The 23,212-nt window shown below is 52.5% G+C and overlaps 1 protein-coding gene across 3 annotated transcripts in view; it reads right to left on the bottom strand.

Annotated features, from left to right (window-relative positions):
• LOC138511161 (uncharacterized) overlaps nt 1–22,747 on the bottom strand; it is a 420,368-nt gene extending 397,621 nt beyond the window's left edge. For 2 of the 3 annotated variants that reach the window (XM_069626665.1, XM_069626667.1), the window contains exon 1: nt 22,697–22,747. The gene's annotated coding sequence lies outside the window, so the exon portion shown is untranslated. The remainder of the gene's footprint in view (nt 1–22,696) is intronic. The other variant, XM_069626666.1, reaches the window with a different exon arrangement.
• Nucleotides 22,748–23,212: the final 465 nt, after the last annotated feature.

The raw sequence follows: 23,212 nt of genomic DNA, 5'->3' as shown, positions 1-23,212 counted from the left end.
GTCATTATAATAAACCCTCGAGTAAGGGTATTATTGACTTTTGCAGAATTTCCATTTACCTAAATTACATTCGCCTTAACAGAACGGCACTGTCGTCTCTTAACAAGGAGTGTCCTGGTACCAACACATATCCCGACTAGGACTGCCCACAGAGAACTCTTGCGTGCCCAGTCCTGTCCATGACAGTGCACCCTGATGATGAACCCTTGGTGGGCGCTGAGATAGGTAACAAGGAATTCATCTTCATGGTTGACACAGGTGCCACAAAATCATGCATCAGTGAGGGGAACTTCCCGCTATCAGGAGAAACTCTTGACCCGCAGGGATTCTCTGGGGCTGTCTCCACGGTTCCCTATACAAAAGATCTTGACATCAAAATAGGAGGAAAAATGGTGCATGCACGTTTGCTTTATTTTGTGAGCTCCCCGATAAACTTATTGGGGCAAGACCTATTGAGTTAATTGAATATGACCATTTCTTTCACTGATCAAGGGATAGTGTGTGCCACTCCAGGCATGTGTGTCATAAGAGGAATGTTCATAATACATGCAAGGGGAGGAGGGGCTATGGTTCACGGTATCCCTGTGGACCCTGATTTTTGTGTGTACGGCATAACAGTGCTTCTTGAAGCAGTGCCCAAAATTGGCAAAGCGTGTTGGCGAGTGCTGTCTGATTTCATCTTCAGACCTGTGGCATCGCCATAACCGGTGGCAGGAACAATATTGTCCCTAGATTTGCAGGGGTTGGTAGTATCAGCTAATGGATTGTTGTAATTGGAACAGACTCCGATGGGTGCTAGTGGCGCACAGAGTTGTGTATTGACCCTGCAATGCCTCTCAAGGAAGTGACAGATACAGACTTGTTTGAAGACAAACCAGATGATAGTGAGATTGTATTAGCAATTTCTATTCCCTGTGACATTATAGTGCAGTATTGGAAAGTGCAGTGTCCATTGATGGCCCTTGCAGCTCCACCCCCCTTTACTGACACAGACTTAGAACAGGTCCATCAGAGATTGTGAACGACAAATGCTCACGCTGTCTTACCTGAGGTAACACTGCTCCTGGCTTGAGGGTTATTCCGAACCCCGCAACAATACTTTGCAACTGCCCCAAAGAGACAACCCACTATACTATGGTGGATCTTAAAAACACTTTTTTCTCTGTTCCCCTGCACCCGGATTCACAATACCTCACTGTGTTTACACATTGGGGGATGCGCTTCTAACACACAAGGTTGCCTCAAGGGTATTGGGAGTCCCCCAGCATTTTCAACAGCATACTACACGCTGATATATATTCAGATGCCCAGTACCATCATTCAATATGTTGATTACTTATTAGTGTGCAGTGTCAGCGAACATCAGTGCAGTCAGGACTCCATCGCACTACTACAACTCTTGGCCCATAAGAGGTGCAAGGTTGGCAAGTTGAAAGTACAGTATTGCCTCCAGGAGGTGCTCTACTTGGAACCAATTCATTTTGGTGAATCGCGCCACCTCTGTGCATGCCAACCCACAACCCAAAACAGAGAAGGAGATGCAAATATTTGTGGGGCTCTATAACTATTATAGGGCATGGATACTTGATTATGCAGCATACATGTTCCAAGGCTTCAAAGAAGCTTAGAGGGATGATAACAAAAAAGTACGGACATAGGACATGTTCACCAACATCAATGAATTAAAAGAGGTTATATCCACTGCACCAGTGTTAGCAACCCCAGACTACATGCAAGAGTTTACCTATTTTCCCACTCCAATGGGCAGTTGATGACTACAGTGTTAACACAAAAGAGCACCATGGACCATAAACCATTGGCCTACTACAGTTGTATCCTAGATTCTGTTACGCAGGGTCAATTTGCCTGTGAACAAGCACTTGCTGCAGCTGCATTTGCTATTGAAAAAAGCTCAACTATTGTCATGGGATGCTCTTGACACTGTACGTCGAGCACGCAGTTTTTGCCATTTTAGAGTGCTCCAAATCCACACTTACCACGCAACGAGAGTCTGCATATGATATTATTTTATCCAGTCCAAACATACACATTGTAGGCTGTAAAACTATACACCCTGTCACCTTCCTCACTGAAATGTGTTCTGACGAAGATTTAGCGAACCATGACAGTGTAACCTTTGAGGGAGACGAAGACAACATCCCGAAAGCACATGACAGCCACTCGTGGGGGTTGAGGTCCTCTTCATTGATGGATCAGCAATAATTGACCAGGCAATGGGATTACGGCACACTGGTGCGGCGGTGGTCTGTCTTGTGGATGGGGAATATGAAACACTAGTACAGAAGAGGTTACCAAAGCATTTCTCAAGCAGCAGAGCTCATAGTGCTTATTGAAGCGCTACAAGTGTCCCAAGGATATGATATGATATTTTATTTCTATTACGCTCATACACAAGTGTTTCAGAGCGCGACAAGGCAAGGGAGGGGAACAGGGGAAAACAAAATAACGATCAAACTAGGTCTAGTGACATTGAGAACGCGCAAGTGCAAGGGAGAGGGAGAGGGGAAATGTGCATGGAAGGGGGGAGAAGTGGAAAGTGTGGAGCAAAGGACAAACAGATAAATAATAATAAATAAATAATAAAGGCAACAAACAATGGTAGTGCAGCCAGCAGGTGGCAAGTGCTGGGTTTAAGGCAGCAGACAGGGTAGGTCTAATTAGAGCAGGAAGAAAAGGGGGGACTGTATGGGTACATATACAGACCCCAGTGCAAGGGGTGGCCCGGAGGCAGTGCATGAGAGTGGCAGGGTGAGCAGGTACCTGGGCCCGGAGGACAGAGGGTGGCCAGGTGCACAGTGCCGAGACAGTACAGGTCTGCAGGGGAAAGGGGGGGCAAAGGCAGAAGCAAAGAGGAAGGTCTTGAGGTGTTTCCGGAACCGGAGATGGGTCTCCTTAAGTTTCAGAGTGGCAGGGAGGCTGTTCCAGAAGATAGAGATCTACCCCCAGCTCGTTTCTTTGATAAACGACTGACCATGTCATGTGACCATCTACTCAGACTCAGCAGATTACATTAGCACCACAGTACATACGGGTCTTGCACGATGGAAGAGAAGGAGATTCAGGAGGGCATACGGATCTCCCATACAACATGTTGCATTACCAGACAAGCTCATCCATGCACTTTTCCAGACGTTTGTAGTGGTGGTCGTAAAATGCACCACCCGCACTAACAAGACAGACAATGGGCCTCATTAGGAGTTTGGTGGTACGGTAACAACGGTGCCGGTAAGGCACCAGCACCATTGCTACGGCACCGCCAAACTACGAGTTGTGCTCGCGGGTGCCTTCCATTCTGCCAGGTCTGATCTGGTGGAATGGAAGGCACCCACGAGCACAACTCGTGGATGCACCGGCACCGTTGTGAACGGTGCCGGTGCATCCATGCTCCCCATTCCCAGTCAGCCCTATGGGGCGGAATGGGGATGGGAAGTGCGTCACACCGGCACCCGCGTATGGGTAATTACCAGTCCGCCGAACTCAGAATGGACCGGTAATTGCCCATTCGCGGGTACCGGTGTCGGATGCGAGTTTGGCGGTAGCCGTGCATGTTTTACAGGCACGGCTACCACCACACTCCTAATGAGGCCCAATGTCTTGCTCGGTAACGCTGCCGCGGATGCAGCTGCAAAAACAGCAGCATACCTAGCCATGCCAAAAGTGGCAGAGTATGCCATGTTGACACCTAACACAAAACAGTTGCCTACCCCATACAATGCCTTGCCAGTTGCACAGTTGATTAAATTGCAAGGACGGGCACCGCAAGAGGAGAAAGAGCTGTGGGTGAAGAGGGGGTGTAAATAGTCTCCAACAGCTCTCTTGTGGAGACAAGAGATATCAGGGGAAGTGGTGATGCCCCATGAGTTATTGTTAGTAGCGTTCGACCAGTTACATCATCCTTCACATGTTTCCAAACAGCACATTGCAGCCAACATTAGGGAAGACGGATTCATCCCCAACCTTCAAGAACAGTTGATGAACATGGCCACACATTGCACTACGTGTCAAAGTTATAACACAGGCCTCACATTACGGTCTATTAGAGGCACCCTGCCCCGCCCTACTGGGCCGTTCCGCGAACTCCACGTTGATTATGCGGACATGGGTGAAAGGTGTAATGGGTCTCGTTACCTCATTGTGGTCGTTTGCCCTTTCTCGCGATGGGTGGAGCAAGGGACTTGTGCCCATCCATACGCTAATTGCGCTAAGAAATGTTTGGTGCAGTAGGTTTTCCCTAGATGGGGTGTGTGCGGTGTATTAAGGTCAGATAATGGCACACACTTTTTGAATTACCTTTAAGGAGATTTCAACATCCTTGGGCAACAGGAATCGGATGTGCACCATTTACCACCCCCAGGCCAATAGGATTGTAGAGAGGATAAAGGGCATGCTCAAGAGCAAGCTGTCGTAGCTGTACACCACATTAAAAAATAACTGGGTGCAATGTTTGCCACCCACACTTTTGAGTTTGCGCACAGAGCCCTGTAAAGACCACCATTTATCGCCCCACAAAGTGGTCACAGGGTGCCACATCCGCACGCTGCTCTCGCCTGTTAGGCGAGGGTCAGGCACTCAGAGCAGCATCCATCTTGCCGGAGGAATTCAGTAATTTCCTGTCCTCCCTTACAAAGGCAATAAAATGTGTCTCTGAATAGGTTACGCCTCACCAGACAGGCAAAGCAACTGGCGCTGTAGCAGACATGCCTGCAATGTCACCTCCTCTGCAGCTCTTCCCTGGTGACCTAATATATGTTAGAAATTGTATTCGCTGATGGAATCAGCCCAGGTATAGCGGTCCGTTTCGGATCGTTTATGCTACTCCCCTCACTGTCAAGGTGAAGCAACTACATTACTGGGTGCACCTCTCTGATGTTCGAAAGGCACCTCCGCCCCAACCTGCACCAACAGATTGAACTGCCTTTTGTCTGCAGGTCTTTTGAAAGTGTGTATAACATAGCTCTAGCACGTAAGAAAAGGCAACTTAGAAAGTATAGATATGATAAGTATAATGGGCTGGGCCTAGATTCCATAGAAGATGTGCATCATGCCGAATTGTCAGGTAGTTGGTACGCAGACATGAGCTTGATGGGAAAGAGAAGAGTGAATGGAAGTTATGATGTTTGTTCATTGATACCACACGCGTCAGGGGCACCTAAGGTATTAATAGCACAAGAACTACCAATTACAGAGGCTCAATGTCTGGTTCATCTGGCATTGTGTCGGCTGCGAGGCACATTCCAGGCACAATCTGTGCAACTAGAGACTGTGGATCCTGATCTGCTGCAGAGGCCGTACATGAACTTGCAAGGAGTGAAATACGTAGACAGGAGGTGGCAAGAAACATCAATGAGCTGTGCAGCCGGAGGGTTACTGGGATTCAGGGATGAAGTATTGGCTCAAGTGAATAAAGTATGTGCACCATTCAGAAATTAACATGTCACAAAACTAACGTGGGTGGAAGCAATGGAAAAGCCAGTAACAGTGCAGCAGCAAGAAACTCATGAATTATGCTTTTATAACGAAGGAACTTTTTACGGGTGGGACCATCTCAAATGCAATAATACACTTTGTTTGTTTGTTTGTTTGTTTTATTCACTTTTTGTGCGCGCCAGACCCAGGGGTAGCAGGGCGCAGTGGCAAGAAAATGCGAAATTTACAAGGTTACATCATAGCAAAGTGTACATTAGAAATTGCAATAGACATTACACTGTTTATCCCAGACCTCAAAAAGGTACAGCTGCAGTAATGGACTACTACTGGGTGTGGGAACAGCAGGCGTTCCTGCACCTCCCGCCATCATGGAGGGGCTATTGCTCACTGGCCACGCTGCACTCAGCAATCCTTGTGATCCCTGAAGAACACCTCACAGTGGGATCAAAGACTTTGCCTGCCCCAACCCCAGCCACTATGTGGCCTACCAGAAACCTGTTATCATGTCCCATCTTCTGTGTCTTGCCCGAGAAAGAAATGAACAAGTTACGCAGAAAAACAAGATCCAACAATCTTTCTTAAGACTCTTCTGAATTACTCAAAGAAATACCTATAGGCTGTTTAGCAAAGAAGAAACATTCTTCGCATCTTTACTCCTGCCTGGGGTCCAAACATCCACGAACACAAAGTGGCTGCAAATTTTCAGATGGGAGGACATACAGCTGGCTAATGACACAGAACAAGGCCTCAACGCAATCAAGGTCGAGATGCGCACCATAAGGTTGATGACCCTCCAGAACCGGTATGTGCTTGTCGTGCTCACGGCAATGGAAGGAGGGGTATGCAGAAAAATCAGCGATTCTTGCTGCACGTACATGCCTCAAAACGATGCAGAGAACGGCTCCCTGGCGCAGATAATTTGAGCACTACACACCCTCAGATCGCACATGCAAACTGAAGCTGACATACAGGAAGGTGATTGGTTTGATGGACTTTTCGCTTGGGCACCATCCTGGATGGGGGCATTGTGTTCAAATTGGTCCTTTTTTGCACCTGCCAATTGGGGCTTCGATGTTGTGCCAAAGCCGTACCTAGCAGTGCCATATTGATGATGGTTTCAATTGGGGGACCAGATGCACATTCCGTTACAAAAGGCAGTGCTGTCCAAACAGATGACCCAAACAAACCACGCATGGTAGTAGTAGCGCAGCGTTTGCTCCCTGCCGGTACTATCACTACAACCCCAGCCCACCCCAAGCATTATACAGAGCATTGGGTTGATCCCCTGAGGAGTATGCCCAGTCAGGCCAGAGCTTACGTCATGTATGTAGAGCGTGGGTTCCAAAAGCGGGATCACTGCCTTATTTAGAGGCTGAAAGGTTGGAAGAAGAATGCTACCATGGCAGAAGTAAGGGTGGGTCTATGTGGGAGTGTGGTAATGTAGAATTAATGAAAGGGGGGAATGTTGGGAAGGAGACATGATCTTCCCGCTCCCCCAGGCACTTTAGAATAAGGCAAATGCTGGCATCAGTAATATAAGTGACCAGGGAGGAGGTATAGGTACCTCCTCGATCATATTATTGTACATTTTGTAGGTATAGCTTGCATGTGGGAATAGCAGCCTTCTTAGATATTAGCAGCCATATTGTGGCTCACAGTTTAAACCTGGCGTTGCAATCAACACCCCAGGTCTAAGCTGCGAACATTGGTAAAGGAATAAGTTTTATCCCAAGCACTGATGAGAAAGCCCAGAGCTACACAGATCCTTAAATCCCTAATTGTCCTAAAATGTCGCCAACCTTCGCGCCCTGGGCAGAATGTGCGCTGCAAGGCCACAGGAGGAGGGCTGAGTGCCTGTGAAAAGTACGATCCCATGAGAAGGAGGGCACGGGCCTATGACCACCACCAGTCCCAGGCCTAAATGATAGCACCCCTGAATTTCAGTGTACCAGATAACCCCCAGACCACTGACTATAAACCTGCTGGACCCCCAATCGATCAAAAGATCAGAAAGCAGAGTCTTCCTGCCTTCACGCCTTCACTTCTAGGCACTTCTTGTGCTGCGGGGTGGAGGGAGGGATGAAATGATAGCCCTGGGCCCCTGTCTGTTCGTACCAGGTGCCATGTTACATAGAGATAGATGTGTTTCTCTTAGTTAGTAACATAACTGTTGTTTGGCCGTCTGCTGATCGATGACGACTGCAACATTGCCCACGTGGAGGGAGATGGACGACGGGGCTGGGACCAATGGCTTGGCATTCCCTATGGAGCAGGTAACCAAAGTGCAGGGTCTCACCAACCAGCAACGCGGGTTTCTCCTGTATGTGATGATGTCACTGATGACACCATGTACCTTCTTAACTCACTGCGCATGCCGATTGGCAGAACGTTCTGCAGCAGCAGAGTTCTTTGTTGGCACGTTTCCTTTTGTATGGAAATAAAACTTGGTATCCTTGCAAGAGGTGTAGTGGGCCTTTTTCCCTAGCGGTTTGTATTTTTTCTGGTTTGAGCGTCAAGAGGGATTTCCTATATTTTCTACCTACTGCGGTGTCAGAATTCCACTTGGGCCAGAGTATAGATGTGACTGCTTTTTACCCACCACCCCACCTGTCTAAGAATGAGGAGAGGCTACACAGGTTGGATCCCAAGAGGGCGCTGAGTTTTTACCTGGCAGAACGGGCTCTTTCAGGAAGGATGATTGCATTCTCGCAATCCAGGTTATGGCGGCTGTCACCAAGCAGACTATCTCTCGTTGGATAATGCTTTGCATCTCGGAGTGCTACCAGAATGCAGGTAAGGCGGTGTCAGCAAGGCTTAGGGTCCTCTCTACCCAGAGGGGTCACGGCCTCTTCAGCTCCCAAGAAGGGAGTGCCGGCTTGAGACATTTGTCATGCATTACAGCTTGGATATTGCCTGAGGAGCCGATGCTTGCTTTGTAAGGGCGGTCCTCCAGAGTTTCTTGGTGTGACTTCCAAACCTCCACCAGCACGGTTACTGCTTTGGGAGTCTATCAAGATGAGGAATCTGTGGGAGAATGCAATCCATTGATGACCAGTAATGTTCTATTTATGGATTCTTCTCCCACAGATTCCTCATTACCCACCCAGCCTACCCTACGTGGACGTTCATGAGGTCTGTCACACTTTTATTTGTTAATGATATGAGGTAGAGGTTGCTGTGCGGGAAAAGTTAGGTTAAAAATACGTACTGGCAAACCCAATAGTTTTGACTGGTATTCAAGTATTAGACATTTGCTAGGCAATGCCACTATATGCCAAGGTACTGGCACCGTTTTACAGCTGCTACCATAAATGGCCAGTTAATGCCAATGCAGCAGTGTCTGACAAGTGCCTTTACCATGCCTACACTAAAGTCAAACCTGTTGGCATTGCCAATGCTTGTTTTGAAATGTTTTGTACTTATCTCATTGTAATGCGCACATGTGTTTAACTTCGTGTTTTGTGTGTGTTGCCATGTTGGGCTGTTCATTAGTCATGAAAACTTTCTGGTGGGTTTTTTTCTCACATTTTTAGGGCATGTTGTCGAGAAACATATGTTTTATTGTTCTTACACATGATGTCCTTGTTAAATTAAATGCTGAGCGTTGACGATGGAAACTTTATGGTTGTATTAAATATTAAAACCAGAGCAGCCCAACCCCTGGCACTGGACCGGGGACTCTGGGTTTTGGAGACTTTCTTTGGGTGACAGCACCTCTGAGATTTCTAGTTGGTATAAAAACGTTTTATGAGCAGGAAGTAATGATGTTTGGTTCCCTCGACAGGAACCGACCCAGTGTTGTGCAAGACACCACAGGCTGAAGGAGAATTCTGTTAACTGAGCTAGCTTTCACATCTAGACACCACAGTGTGAAAGAGCATTCCGCCAACTGAGCTACCTTGCACAATTAGACACCACAGTGTGAAAGAGCATTCCGCCAACTGAGCTACCATGCACATCTAGACACTGCAGTGTGAAAGAGCATTCTGCCAACTGAACTAGCTTGCACATCTAGACACCGCAGTGTGAAAGAGCATTCGGCCAACTGAGCTACCTTGCACATCAAGACACCACAGTGTGAAAGAGCATTCTGCCAACTGAGCTAGCTTTCACATCTAGACACCAGTGTGAAAGAGCATTCCTCCAACTGAGCCAACTTGCACATCTAGACACCACAGTGTGAAAGAGCATTCCGCCAACTGAGCTACCTTGCACAATTAGACACCACAGTGTGAAAGAGCATTCCGCCAACTGAGCTACCATGCACATCTAGACACCGCAGTGTGAAAGAGCATTCGGCCAACTGAACTAGCTTGCACATTTAGACACCACAGTGTGAAAGAGCATTCCGCCAACTGATCTAGCTTGCACATCTAGACACCACAGGTTGACGGAGCATTCTGCCAAATGAGCTAGCTTGCACATCTAGACACCACAGTGTGAAAGAGCATTCTGCCAACTGAGCTAGCTTGCACATCTAGACACCAGTGTGAAAGAGCATTCCGCCAACTGAGCTACCTTGCACATCTAGACACCACAGTGTGAAAGAGCATTCCGCCAACTGAGCTACCTTGCACAATTAGACACCACAGTGTGAAAGAGCATTCCGCCAACTGAGCTACCATGCACATCTAGACACCGCAGTGTGAAAGAGCATTCGGCCAACTGAACTAGCTTGCACATTTAGACACCACAGTGTGAAAGAGCATTCCGCCAACTGATCTAGCTTGCACATCTAGACACCACAGGTTGACGGAGCATTCTGCCAAATGAGCTAGCTTGCACATCTAGACACCACAGTGTGAAAGTGCAACTCCCCCACAGAAGAGAACAAATCACAACTCAAACTTTGTGCAAACAACTACAAAAAAGAAATCCTACTCACCAAAAAGAAACTATTCAATGAAAGAATCGAAAAATCGAGCTCCAACACCAGAGAACTATCTGCTATATTAAGGGAACTAGAATCCCCGATACCCCCACCAGACAATATAATTAAGGATAAAGTATGGTGCACCAGCGTCCAAAACGCACTAACTAATAAAATCAAAAGTCTCCAAACCAAAATCGCTCTGAAAAAAGACTCTCTCACCACCAATGAAACATCTCCCAGCAACCACGATAAAACAGCCAACCGCCCAGGCCATAATCTCTTCAGATTTACCAAAATATCTATCCCAGAAACAGAAAAAATTATAGCCTCACTTAAACCATCTAACTGCAAAGGCGACAACTGCCCTCCCCAGATAATCAAGGATGCTGCTAGGGATCTAGCCCCCTTTATAACCAAGCTGATCAACGCATCTTTCTCCTCCAACACCATACCAAGCAACCTCAAAGAATCTTGGGTCCTGCCTCTCCTCAAGAAGCAAACCCTAGACCCCGCTATCCCCACCAATTACAGGCCCATCACCACGGTGCCATTCCTGTTAAAGATAATAGATAGAGTAGCATACCTGCAGATTCAGCAATATCTTGAAACTCACAACCTACTAGGCACCCACCAATCAGGCTTCAGACCGAAGCACGGCACCGAGACAGCCTTAATCGATCTTAAAACCCAGATCAATGAGATTAACGACAAAGGGAACATTGCCATGTTACTACTCCTCGATCTGTCGGCAGCATTTGACCTGGTGGATCACGCAGTCCTGTGCGAACACCTGGCCTCAGCAGCCCACTTCTCGAAAGAGGCTATAGCCTGGATCCAATCATTCCTGGACAACCGAACTATGAGGGTCTTCTCCACCCTAGCCTCAGCAGACCCCATTAAAATAACCTGTGGGGTGCCCCAAGGCTCCTGCGTCTCTCCCACCCTCTACAACATCTTTACCAAGCCCCTATTTGACAAGCTGGACAGACTGGGTGTCTCATATACCAATTATGCAGATGACACCCAGATCCTCATACCCCTTTCAGGCAACCACGCTTCAGATACGGCCTTGGTAAACAAAATATATCTCATCATTCAGGCATGGATGGCCACACACGGTCTATGTCTAAATGATGAGAAAACCGAAATCCTGCTCCTCGGATCCAATACCAATCTCAAAAAACTCAGTTCTAACTACAAGGCCTTCAACATTGATGGCAATACCATCACAGTGGCCAAAACAGTGAAAACACTAGGCTTTCACCTTGATGCAACCATGTCACTAAAAAAACAAGTCAACTCACTAGCATCCTCCACCGCCTACACATGCAAGCTAATTAGGGCAAGTAGAGCCTTCCTCACCCAAGCTAGCTGCATCATCATAGCCAACGCCCTAATACTATCCAGACTGGACTATTGCAACGCCATGTACCTAGGAGCCAACAAATGCATAACCAACAAACTACAGACACTACAAAACAACGCTCTCAGAACAGCCCTCAACCTACCCTCTAAGGAACACATCTCCAACAAAAGAAGAGAACACAAATGGCTTAAAATCCATGACCGCATCTCCCTCAAAACGGCATCACTCACCCACAAATGCTTAAACAACACAGCCCCCCCCTATCTCGCATCCAGAATAAAGAAAAAAACGTCCTCCCGCCCCACCAGATCGATCAATTCCTACTGCCTGCAAGTACCCAATTTCAGACAAAAGAAAACCGGCGGCAGCAGCTTCCCTGTCCTGGCAGCCCAACACTGGAACGCCCTCCCACTCCACATTAGGACTGACCAATCCTACTTTAGCTTCAGGCGAAACACCCTCACTTGGCTGCGGGCCAATGATCCTCACGACTAACCCTGCCATCTAATCTGATCATGCCAGTGTTATAACCTGACTACCATGTACAGCCTTAAATTTGTAAATATGTAAATGCAACCGAACTGCCCCTATGCACAGTATTAATATGTAAACCTGTAAGCTTTCGCTCAATTATATGTATATATGCACATCCCACACAATGTAACTGTAAATGCAATGCTCTTCTTCTCATGCCTATCTTATTCTGTAACCAAGTTTTTATGCAATCCTATCTTCCTGACCTCTGTTGCGCCCTGTTACCCCTGGGTTTTGCGCGCTATACTAAATAAATAAACAAACAAACAAACAAACAAACAAACAAAGAGCATTCTGCCAACTGAGCTAGCTTGCACATCTAGACACCACAGTGTGAAAGAGCATTCTGCTAACTGAGCTAGCTTGCACATCTAGACACCACAGTGTGAAAGAGCATTCCGCCAACTGAGCTACCTTGCACAATTAGACACCACAGTGTGAAAGAGCATTCGGCCAACTGAGCTACCATGCACATCTAGACACCGCAGTGTGAAAGAGCATTCGGCCAACTGAACTAGCTTGCACATTTAGACACCACAGGGTGAAAGAGCATTCCGCCAACTGAGCTAGCTTGCGCATCTAGACACCACAGGTTGACGGAGCATTCTGCCAAATGAGCTAGCTTGCACATCTAGACACCACAGTGTGAAAGAGCATTCTGCTAACTGAGCTAGCTTGCACATCTAGACACCACAGGGTGAAAGAGCATTCGGCCAACTGAGCTAGCTTGCACCTCTAGAGTGTAGTCTGCTTTGTTTGTCTTGACCTGCCACCAGGCCCCTCACTCCCATGCAATTATTATTGTACTGCTCAGCAGATGTCTAAGGCCTTTACACATTTGTCCAGTAGTTTATTATGATTTGTGTAATTTTCAAATAATCTCTTTAAAATAGAGCCATCTTGAAATGCACTCATTGAACCAATCAGACCTGATAAAATATGTTGTCAAGTGCCTACATTGCAGACTGGTCTCAAATCCCGGCTTCAGCTCGTAATTGAAGTGGGTGATCCTGGGCAAACCAGTTTCTCCTTCTGTGCCTTATCTACGTAGCTACAGTATAAACTCCATAATACCTGGTCTTGCGCCAGACAGAGGACCATATAATGATGAACCGAACATGTGTGTGGGCCAGAATCAGGGACCACTGCCCTCCTGCAAACATGGTCTCAATGCGCGCAGGGATTTGCAACCACTCCTCAAATTGCATCAAAAAGCCCAACATGAAACGGTGGCAGCTGTATCATACTGTTAGGGTGACCATTCTGACAGATGGAACCAGCACCGTACCCAGTGTGCATTGCATGAATTTACTTCCCCAAAATGCTGTGCTTTTATGCACAGCAGCCAGCATCCTATATTCAAGGCACTCACATTATTCGACACCTAGGACCCCCTCAGTCCCACACTCACCACCACTGACAGACAATCCACTTCCCTCATCCCTAGGGAAGGGAGATCCCCCAGGAACGTTTTTCCATTTGTAATTGGTTATTTTTAACGCCTTAATACCCAGTGGTTTCTAAGCGCGGACCCGGGGATCGAACCTGTGTTGTTCCGTGTCGTCTTGCTGCTAAGGTGAGCGCGTTGGCCTGAGCTATCCTCATGACGCTGGCTGAGCTGGGGAAGGGTCAGTCCTTCACTGGGCTCCTGCCATGCGGCTGGCCCTGCCCCAGCTCTAGTGGCACTTTCTAAGAAACAGAGTGGCAGAACAAACACAGATTTATAGCGCAGAGAAGGTGCACAAAACGTGTCGAGGAGGGTGACGCAGAAAAATAAGGGACAGAAAAGTATCTGAATGCAGAGCTCTCACGACGGCAGGTAACTCATCAGGTCTGCTATTTTACTATGGATTCTGGGACTTGTAGTCCTGCATTTACCATGGGAAAAGGTAGACTACCCGTTCCAGAATAAAGAGGCCTGAATGAGCTTCTTACACCTGACATGGGAAAACGTGAGAGGTCTAACCATGTACAAAAACTGGTAATAAGGACACGTGTGTTCTCATGTAGCATTTGGTGCCGCAGATTCGCAGTTACGCAAATAACAGAATATTGACCTGTTTTTAACAGTACTCTTTTTAACAGTACTCTGCTACATGGACGGATAAAAAGCGGAGCTGGTCCTGGCAGGTTTCAAATCTGAGACCTGCTGGCCATGCACCCGCTTAACTCACATAGCTATCTGACATGCAGGGGGTTGGGTGCGCCCTGCATGGAGTGCATGACTGACCCTGCCCCAGCTATGCATGTTGGGTGCCCTCCCTGGAGTATAGGACTGACCCTGCCCTAGCTATCTGACAGGCAGTTTGCTGGGTGCGCCCGCCCTGGAGTGCATGACTGACCCTGCCCCAGCTATCTGACAGGCAGGGTGTTTGGTGTGCCCTCCCTTGAGTGCATGACTGCCCCAGCCCCAGCTATCTGACAGGCAGGGTGTTGGGTGCGCCCTCCTGGAGTGCACGACTGACCCTGCCCCAGCTAGGCATGTTGGGTGCCCTACCTGGAGTGCATGACTGACCCTGCCCCAGCTATCTTACAGGCAGGGTGTTGGGTGCGCCCTCCCTGGAGTGCATGCCTGACCCTGCCCCAGCTGACAGGCAGGGTGTTGGGTGCGCCCTCCCTGGAGTGCATGACTGACCCTGCCCCAGCTATCTGACAGGCAGGGTGTTGTGTGCGCCCTCCCTGGAGTGCATGGCTGACCCTGCCCCAGCTATCTGACCAGCAGGGCGTTGAGTGCCCTCCCTGGAGTGCATGACTGACCCTGCCCCAGCTATCTGACAGGCAGGGTGTTGTGTGCGCCCTCCCTGGAGTGCATGACTGCCCCTGCCCCAGCTATGCATGTTGAGTGCCCTCCCTGGAGTGCATGACTGCCCGCGCCCCAGCTATGCACGTTGGGTGCCCTCCCTGTACTCCATGACTGACCCTGCCCCAGCTGTCTGACAGGCACGTTGTTGTGTGCGCCCTCCCTGGAGTGCATGACTGACCCTGTCCCAGCTATCTGACATGCAGGGCGTTGGTGCGCCCTCCCTGGAGTGCATGACTGACCCTGCCCCAGCTATCTGACCAGCAGGATGTTGGGTGCGCCTTCCCTGGAGTGCATGAATGACCCTGCCCCAGCTATCTGACCAGCAGGGCGTTGAGTGCCCTCCCTGGAGTTCATGACTGACCCTGCCCCAGCTATCTGACAGGCAGGGTGTTGGGTGCGCCCTCCCTGGAGGGCATGACTGACCCTGACCCAGATCTCTGACAGGCAGGGTTTTGGGTGCGCCCTCCATGGAGTGCATGACTGACCCCGCCCCATCTATCTGCCCAGCAGGGTGTTGGGTGCACCCTCCCTGGAGTGCATGACTGACCCTGCCCCAGCTATCTGACAGGCAGGTGTTGGGTGCCCTCCCTGGAGTGCATGACTGACCCTGCCACAGCTATGCATGTTGGGTGCCCTCCCTGGAGTGCATGACTGACCCTGCCCGAGCTATCTGACCAGCAGGGCGTTGGGTGCCCTCCCTGGAGTGCATGACTGACCCTGCCCTAGCTATCTGACAGGCAGGATGTTGGGTGCCCTCCCTGGAGTGCATGGCTGACCCTGCCCCAGCTATCTGACCAGCAGGGCGTTGAGTGCCCTCCCTGGAGTGCATGACTGCCCCTGCCCCAGCTATGCATGTTGAGTGCCCTCCCTGGAGTGCATGACTGCCCGCGTCCCAGCTATGCATGTTGGGTGCCCTCCCTGTACTCCATGACTGACCCTGCCCCAGCTATCTGACCAGCAGGATGTTGGGTGCGCCCTCCCTGGAGTGCATGAATGACCCTGCCCCAGCTATCTGACCAGCAGGGCGTTGAGTGCCCTCCCTGGAGTGCATGACTGACCCTGTCCCAGCTATCTGACAGGCAGGGTGTTGGGTGCGCCCTCCCTGGAGGGCATGACTGACCCTGACCCAGATCTCTGACAGGCAGGGTTTTGGGTGCGCCCTCCATGGAGTGCATGACTGACCCCGCCCCATCTATCTGCCCAGCAGGGTGTTGGGTGCACCCTCCCTGGAGTGCATGACTGACCCTGCCCCAGCTATGCATGTTGGGTGCCCTCCTGGAGTGCATGACTGACCCTGCCCGAGCTATCTGACCAGCAGGGCGTTGGGTGCCCTCCCTGGAGTGCATGACTGACCCTGCCCTAGCTATCTGACAGGCAGGGTGTTGGCTGCCCTCCCTGGAGTGCATGACTGACCCTGCCCTAGCTATCTGACAGGCAGGGTGTTGGCTGCCCTCCCTGGAGTGCATGGCTGACCCTGCCCCAGCTATCTGACCAGCAGGGCGTTGAGTGCCCTCCCTGGAGTGCATGACTGACCATGTCCCAGCTATCTGACAGGCAGGGTGTTGGGTGCGCCCTCCCCGGGGGGCATGACTGACCCTGCCCCAGCTATCTGACATTCAGGGTGTTGGGTTCACCCTTCCTGGAGTGCATGACTGACCCTGTCCCAGCTATGCATGTTGGGTGTCCTCCCCGGAGTGCATGACTGACCCTGCCCCAGCTATGCATGTTGGGTGCCCTCCCTGGAGTGCAGGACTGACCCTGCCTTAGCTATCTGACAGGCAGGTTGCTGGGTGCGCCTGCCCTGGAGTGCATGACTGACCCTGCCCCAGCTATCTGACAGGCAGGGTGTTTGGTGTGCCCTCCCTTGAGTGCATGACTGCCCCTGCCCCAGCTATCTGACAGGCAGGGTGTTGGGTGCGCCCTCCCCGGGGGGCATGACTGACCCTGACCCAGCTATCTGACATTCAGGGTGTTGGGTTCACCCTTCCTGGAGTGCATGACTGACCCTGTCCCAGCTATGCATGTTGGGTGTCCTCCCCGGAGTGCATGACTGACCCTGCCCCAGCTATGCATGTTGGGTGCCCTCCCTGGAGTGCAGGACTGACCCTGCCCTAGCTATCTGACAGGCAGGTTGCTGGGTGCGCCTGCCCTGGAGTGCATGACTGACCCTGCCCCAGCTATCTGACAGGCAGGGTGTTTGGTGTGCCCTCCCTTGAGTGCATGACTGCCCCTGCCCCAGCTATCTGACAGGCAGGGTGTTGGGTGCGCCCTCCCTGGAGTGCATGACTGACCCTGCCCCAGCTATGCATGTTGGGTGCCCTCCCTGGAGTGCAGGACTGACCCTGCCCCAGCTATCTGACAGGCAGGGTGTTGGGTGCGCCCTCCCTGGAGTGCATGACTGACCCTGCCCCAGCTATCTGACCAGCAGGGTGTTGGGTGCGCCCTCCCTGGAGTGCATGACTGCCCCTGCCCCAGCTATCTGACAGGCAGGGTGTTGGGTGCGCCCTCCCTGGAGTGCATGGCTTCCCCTGCCCCAGCTAGGCATGTTGGGTGCCCTACCTGGAGTGCATGACTGACCCTGCCCCAGCTATCTTACAGGCAGGGTGTTGGGTGCGCCCTCCCTGGAGTGCATGCCTGACCCTGCCCCAGCTGACAGGCAGGGTGTTGGGTGCGCCCTCCCTGGAGTGCATGACTGACCCTGCCCCAGCTATCTCACAGGCAGGGTGTTGTGTGCGCCCTCCCTGGAGTGCATGGCTGACCCTGCCCCAGCTATCTGACCAGCAGGGCGTTGAGTGCCCTCCCTGGATTGCATGACTGACCCTGCCCCAGCTATCTGACAGGCAGGGTGTTGTGTGCGCCCTCCCTGGAGTGCATGACTGCCCCTGCCCCAGCTATGCATGTTGAGTGCCCTCCCTGGAGTGCATGACTGCCCGCGCCCCAGCTATGCACGTTGGGTGCCCTCCCTGTACTCCATGACTGACCCTGCCCCAGCTGTCTGACAGGCAGGTTGTTGTGTGCGCCCTCCCTGGAGTGCATGACTGACCCTGTCCCAGCTATCTGACATGCAGGGCGTTGGTGCGCCCTCCCTGGAGTGCATGACTGACCCTGCCCCAGCTATCTGAACAGCAGGATGTTGGGTGCGCCTTCCCTGGAGTGCATGAATGACCCTGCCCCAGCTATCTGACCAGCAGGGCGTTGAGTGCCCTCCCTGGAGTTCATGACTGACCCTGCCCCAGCTATCTGACAGGCAGGGTGTTGGGTGCGCCCTCCCTGGAGGGCATGACTGACCCTGACCCAGATCTCTGACAGGCAGGGTTTTGGGTGCGCCCTCCATGGAGTGCATGACTGACCCCGCCCCATCTATCTGCCCAGCAGGGTGTTGGGTGCACCCTCCCTGGAGTGCATGACTGACCCTGCCCCAGCTATCTGACAGGCAGGGTGTTGGGTGCCCTCCCTGGAGTGCATGACTGACCCTGCCACAGCTATGCATGTTGGGTGCCCTCCCTGGAGTGCATGACTGACCCTGCCCGAGCTATCTGACCAGCAGGGCGTTGGGTGCCCTCCCTGGAGTGCATGACTGACCCTGCCCTAGCTATCTGAGAGCAGGATGTTGGGTGCCCTCCCTGGAGTGCATGGCTGACCCTGCCCCAGCTATCTGACAGGCAGGGTGTTGGGTGCGCCCTCCCTGGAGTGCATGACTGCCCCTGCCCCAGCTATGCATGTTGAGTGCCCTCCCTGGAGTGCATGACTGCCCGCGTCCCAGCTATGCATGTTGGGTGCCCTCCCTGTACTCCATGACTGACCCTGCCCCAGCTATCTGACCAGCAGGATGTTGGGTGCGCCCTCCCTGGAGTGCATGAATGACCCTGCCCCAGCTATCTGACCAGCAGGGCGTTGAGTGCCCTCCCTGGAGTGCATGACTGACCCTGACCCAGATCTCTGACAGGCAGGGTTTTGGGTGCGCCCTCCATGGAGTGCATGACTGACCCCGCCCCATCTATCTGCCCAGCAGGGTGTTGGGTGCACCCTCCCTGGAGTGCATGACTGACCCTGCCCCAGCTATCTGACAGGCAGGGTGTTGGGTGCCCTCCCTGGAGTGCATGACTGCCCCTGCCCCAGCTGTGCATGTTGGGTGCCCTCCCTGGAGTGCATGGCTGACCCTGCCCGAGCTATCTGACCAGCAGGGCGTTGGGTGCCCTCCCTGGAGTGCATGACTGACCCTGCCCTAGCTATCTGACAGGCAGGGTGTTGGCTGCCCTCCCTGGAGTGCATGGCTGACCCTGCCCCAGCTATCTGACCAGCAGGGCGTTGAGTGCCCTCCCTGGAGTGCATGACTGACCATGTCCCAGCTATCTGACAGGCAGGGTGTTGGGTGCGCCCTCCCCGGGGGGCATGACTGACCCTGCCCCAGCTATCTGACATTCAGGGTGTTGGGTTCACCCTTCCTGGAGTGCATGACTGACCCTGTCCCAGCTATGCATGTTGGGTGTCCTCCCCGGAGTGCATGACTGACCCTGCCCCAGCTATGCATGTTGGGTGCCCTCCCTGGAGTGCAGGACTGACCCTGCCCTAGCTATCTGACAGGCAGGTTGCTGGGTGCGCCTGCCCTGGAGTGCATGACTGACCCTGCCCCAGCTATCTGACAGGCAGGGTGTTTGGTGTGCCCTCCCTTGAGTGCATGACTGCCCCTGCCCCAGCTATCTGACAGGCAGGGTGTTGGGTGCGCCCTCCCCGGGGGGCATGACTGACCCTGACCCAGCTATCTGACATTCAGGGTGTTGGGTTCACCCTTCCTGGAGTGCATGACTGACCCTGTCCCAGCTATGCATGTTGGGTGTCCTCCCCGGAGTGCATGACTGACCCTGCCCCAGCTATGCATGTTGGGTGCCCTCCCTGGAGTGCAGGACTGACCCTGCCCTAGCTATCTGACAGGCAGGTTGCTGGGTGCGCCTGCCCTGGAGTGCATGACTGACCCTGCCCCAGCTATCTGACAGGCAGGGTGTTTGGTGTGCCCTCCCTTGAGTGCATGACTGCCCCTGCCCCAGCTATCTGACAGGCAGGGTGTTGGGTGCGCCCTCCCTGGAGTGCATGACTGACCCTGCCCCAGCTATGCATGTTGGGTGCCCTCCCTGGAGTGCAGGACTGACCCTGCCCCAGCTATCTGACAGGCAGGGTGTTGGGTGCGCCCTCCCTGGAGTGCATGACTGACCCTGCCCCAGCTATCTGACCAGCAGGGTGTTGGGTGCGCCCTCCCTGGAGTGCATGACTGCCCCTGCCCCAGCTATCTGACAGGCAGGGTGTTGGGTGCGCCCTCCCTGGAGTGCATGGCTTCCCCTGCCCCAGCTATGCATGTTGGGTGCCCTCCCTGGAGTGCAGGACTGACCCTGCCCTTGCTATCTGACAGGCAGGTTGCTGGGTGCGCCTGCCCTGGAGTGCATGACTGACCCTGCCCCAGCTATCTGACAGGCAGGGTGTTTGGTGTGCCCTCCCTTGAGTGCATGACTGCCCCTGCCCCAGCTATCTGACAGGCAGGGTGTTGGGTGCGCCCTCCCTGGAGTGCATGACTGACCCTGCCCCAGCTATGCATGTTGGGTGCCCTCCCTGGAGTGCAGGACTGACCCTGCCCCAGCTATCTGACAGGCAGGGTGTTGGGTGCGCCCTCCCTGGAGTGCATGACTGACCCTGCCCCAGCTATCTGACCAGCAGGGTGTTGGGTGCGCCCTCCCTGGAGTGCATGACTGCCCCTGCCCCAGCTATCTGACAGGGAGGGTGTTGGGTGCGCCCTCCCTGGAGTGCATGGCTGACCCTGCCCCAGCTATCTGACATACAGGGTGTTGGGAGCACCCTCCCTGAAGTGCATGACTGACCCTGCCCCAGCTATGCATGTTGGGTGCCCTCCCTGGACTCCATGACTGACCCTGCCCCAGCTATCTGACCAGCAGGGTGTTGGGTTCGCCCTCCCTGGAGTACATGACTGACCCTGCCACAGCCCTACCAGGAAGAGATCGCTGACAACAGCCCAGTCCAATTCTTCTGCTGGAGCCCTGCTGGTGCGTGAGACTCTTTCATACAGTCCTCTATTAAGGTGGACTTTCAGAAAAATTGCACGCTTTTTACAGCAATGCCAGAGGTCTGGCCAGAGGTCTGCGCCAGAGGTCTGCACCTGAGGTCTGCGCCTGAAGTTTGCACCAGAGGTCTGCACCAGAGGTCTGTGCCTGAGGTCTGCGCAGAGGTCTGCGCCTGAGGTCTGGCCAGAGGTCTGTGCCAGAGGTCTGCGCCAGAGGTGTGCGCCTGAGGTCTGCGCCTGAAGTCTGGCCAGAGATCAGCGCCAGACATCTGTGCCAGAGGTCTGCACCTGAGGTCTGCGCCTGACGTCTGCACCAGAGGTCTGCGCCAGAGGTCTGCGCCAGAGGTCTGCGCCTGAGAGCGAGGGCAATGCTGGGCTATGGGGGCCTGGCCAGCTGTCCTGCGGGGCCCACGGCCAAGGTTTAACCAGAGATGCCTGCGTTCATCACGCTGACCTTGGAGTCACTGAAGAGACACTGAAAAGGACGGCCCGTCCAATCCCATGCACAGAACAGCGCCGCCAGCTCCTAGAAGCCCCAATGTCCCCATCGAGGCGCTTCAGCAATCAGGGGCCAGACTCCCGGGTGTCTGTTGAACACTTCATGGGTCTGATTCATGGAATAGAATGCAGTACTTTGCCTGAACTTGCGTGGAGTTCGCGCAGGCTCAGCCATAGGCCCTATGCGAGCCATCGAGAGCCTTGCAAGACCCCACGCAGAGCATGGGCGTGGCTTGTGCAGAGGGCAGAACACCAAAATTGGGGAAGAACTTGTTCAAAGATGGGCATTCCGAGGGACGGCCTGCAAGTAGTCCCTCCCACGCTCACAATTGCGTGGCACGAGACGTATTGATGGATTCGATCATGCAAACTCTGGGCCAGGAAATGGCTATGCAAGTCCTTCATATGATCTGCCACCCAAAGGCAGGCGTAAGTACACTTGCATGTTGGATTTACAGCACAGATGTGGGGTTGCACGTCGGATTTCGGGGTAGTGTACTCAATCAGGGTTCCAATGTAATTTAGGGGTGCGCGTAAGCAGTGTAGCAGGGTGCTGTAATGGGTTACGGGGTTTGCACGTAGATTTTTTAAGTTTAGACCGAGTTACGATTTTTCATACGACCTTGCGCAGAGTCTCCGAGATGCAGGTCTGCTTGTGGGGGACCCCATTCACTGTTTGAAGGGTGCGTGTATGCACTACCAGGGAACGCACAAAGGTATCTGATCTGGCTTTTTATGCTTTGTGTGAGGGCGTGTCGGGGGCGTACCAGCCGCGACTTACCAATGCGGTTACTTTGCGGGAACAATTCCATGAATACGCAGGCTCGCATTTTTTATTCTGTGCGCATGGCCTTTGCGTGATTTCCGCGCACATTTCCATGAAACGGGCCTCATGAGTTTAAATGAGTTTACACAAGCGGAGGTGTAAATGCCCCCTCCCTCCCACACCAGTGAAGTGTCTCATACACAGAAGAGACCTCAGGCCTCAGGGTGAGGTGTTTACATCACAGAACTCACTCATCTATTCATTTTCCTGTTCTAATCATTCACTCAGCACCAACTCATTCACCCCCGCCCCCCTCCATCACTCATTAACGGGCTACTTACCGTGCGGTGTCTTGTCCTGAGGCCTCCTCCAGTGCTCTGCACTCTCCCCCAGCAGCATTTATACTCTTAGGGAAGTGTCATGAACGTGACCCCCCCCCGTCCCCCACGGGCTTGCGTGAGCAGGAGTGTCCCGCGCTGACCTGCACCGTTTCTAGCGAACTTGGTGCCCAGGGCCAAAACACTATAATGCCCACCCCACCCCCTCACACCTGCCACTCCCAAAGTATACCTCTGTGTCACACGAGAAAACCGGCCTTTCTCAGTCTCAATAAATCGATGCTAAACAAATGTAGCTGCCTTCATCACAGGGCAATGCAAGTACTTTACAGAAGAATGCTAATGTGAAAGGAGAGTGTCTGGGTAGTAGTGTGCAGGGGGAGGGAGTAGAAGAGTGGAGCAGGCAGTAGGAGAGAGGAGCTGGAGTAGTGCTGTGGAGGGGGAGAGGGAAGGGGGAGCACCCCAGGCTCTCTGCGAGGCCCATTAGGAGACTAGTGACTACACAGGAGGGGCAGTTAG

This window comes from Ambystoma mexicanum, chromosome 6p (genome assembly GCF_040938575.1).
Source record: "Ambystoma mexicanum isolate Mex_15411 chromosome 6p, UKY_AmexF1_1, whole genome shotgun sequence".
Lineage (NCBI taxonomy): Eukaryota > Metazoa > Chordata > Amphibia > Caudata > Ambystomatidae > Ambystoma > Ambystoma mexicanum.
Note: the sequence above shows the minus strand (reverse complement) of the source record. Positions and strands in the feature narration are given on the sequence as shown.